This window comes from Psammomys obesus, unplaced genomic scaffold (genome assembly GCF_907164565.1).
Source record: "Psammomys obesus unplaced genomic scaffold, mPsaObe1.curated_primary_1811, whole genome shotgun sequence".
NCBI classification, from domain to species: domain Eukaryota; kingdom Metazoa; phylum Chordata; class Mammalia; order Rodentia; family Muridae; genus Psammomys; species Psammomys obesus.
In genome coordinates this window covers 36203098-36205313 of record NW_026596034.1, presented here as the reverse complement: position 1 = coordinate 36205313, position 2216 = coordinate 36203098, and positions in this window count along the sequence as shown.

Here is a 2216-nt window from a genome sequence, read left to right as displayed (position 1 = left end):
TTTCTTTCTTTCTTTCTTTCTTTCTTTCTTTCTTTCTTTCTTTCTTTTTAAGAAATAAGGTATCAAAATCAGGAGAAAAAAAAATCTCGCTGTTATTAAATGCGCTGAAAACCAGACCCATTTCGGCGCTAAAATATCATGCTTTGGAGAGGCTCTGGAGCTTCTCATTGTACCACAGCAGGAAAAACATTTGAAGCCCAAATTGGGAAACAATTTACACTGAAATTCACTTCTTATCTGATCCCAAAGCTAGCCGTTAAATAGCAAACACAATCCTCTTTGGTTTTTTGCTGGCCCGGTTCAAACACTAACAGGGACAAGAAGTCCGCATGTAAGGAAATGGAAGGAGCATAGACTCGCTCAGGCCCTGGCTGAGCGGAGGCTAGCTAGTTGCTTGCACCACCAACCGTTGTTCTTTCTCCATTTCTTCCCTAAACAGAGGACACCTGGACATCAGGATGGAGTGACACCATTTTGTTTTGCCAATTGGCAATAGTTTTGTGCATCCCGAGTTTCCTTCAGAGGCAGCTCTCTGCCCCCAGGCAGCCCTGTCCGCGTGTGTGGGGAGAAGAGTTTGTCTCAGTGGGCCTTGCGAGAAAAATCCCAGGATGAGACATTTCAACCAATCAAGAGCCCTGTTCTATTACGGAACAAACGAGAGCTCTACTGTCCTGTGACATTCAGGACACGTACATGCCTTCCACGCACCAGGCCACCTGACCATAAGCATAACCAGAAGGAGGTTTACTACAACTTTTTTTTTTTCTTTTAATTCAAGAACACAAAGACACTGTCCGAACTTTGGGCAGAAAAACAACATGGGTTTATTTTAAGGTAAATACAACACTGAGACCACACAAAACAAACACAGATGAAGTTGAATTTTTAAAAGTCTTTCCGTGTCTTTCAGGAATACTCCAGATGGCGTCTACTATACAAAGCCATCTACTTCCTAAATTCAAAGTATCAGATACTCGACCTCGTCATTCAACAACAAAAAAATAAATAATTATTTTCTTGTTTTTGTAAAAGACCTACAGTTGGGGGGGGGGACCTATTCATCACGGTACTGTGGGGAGAAAACCCACATAGGTTTCTTGAATTCAATTTGGCAGAAACGGTTGGGCAAGACGAAACCTTATCCAGTGGACACAACTTTAAATATTATATTAAAGGCTCTGGGCAACAGCAAAACAGCCTGGCTACTCATCCGCACTCGAACTCGGTTACAGAAGACACCTTTCTCCGGAGACCTCATGCGCCCCTGGGGAGTCTTCACAGAAAGCCATTAGGGGTCCCTGTGGGGTTTGGTTCACAAGCTAATCTGTGAAGGCCCAAGGGGAGCGAGCGCAGCATCCGGGTACGGGAAGGGAATATTTTATTCAATTTTTTCTAAAGCGGTATTTCGTTTGGCTGGGCCGCGTCCCGGTGAGAGGGACTCGCTGGGATCCCAGACAACGAGCTGCGGGTAAGTTACCTGCGAGTTGCACGGGGCTCTCCGCTCCCGGGTCTGAGAGAGGGACGCGTTCCGTCGCTTTCTGCGGCTCCGTCGAGGAGGGGTCCCGCGGGGAGGCGAAGCCGGGGCGGGCCCGGGGCACGGGGCGACCTGGACGCCTCAGTACTTGGTGCAGTCGTAGGAGTAGGGGGCCGAGTGGCGGTAGAGGGACGGCGCGGCTCGGTAGGGTAGCTGACAGCTGGCGGCATTGCTCACCTGCGACTCGCCGAGGCCCGAGCTGTCCAGTCCCAGGCGGTGCGAGTTGAACATCTCCCGGACGTTGGGGAAAGTTTGCTGCTGGGCCGCGAACGTGTGGCCGGGCAGGTGGCTCAGGTCCCCGCCGTGGTTCAGGTACCAGGAGGTGGCCTGGGCGGCGGGCTGCGGCGCGGGCGGGGGCTGCGGCGCGGGCGGCGGCGGCGGCGCCTGCGGGTGGAGGTGGCCGTGGTGCTGGTGGTGGTGGCCTCCCGAGGCCCCCAGCGCGCCCTCCTGGCCCGCCGGCGCGAGGTTGAGGGCGCCGAGCGGGGAGCCGGGGCCGCTCGGGTGGTCCGACAGGGCGTCGTCCAGCGCGGGCGGGACGCACACGTGCGCGGGCCGCTCGGCCCCGGTGTAGAGGCTCATGGCCCGCATGCTGCACTGGTAGCCCGCGGGGCCCCCCGCCGCCGCCGCCGCCGCCGCCTCCAGGCCCTGCGCGCACGGCTGCGCGTAGGCGGCGGGCGGCGCC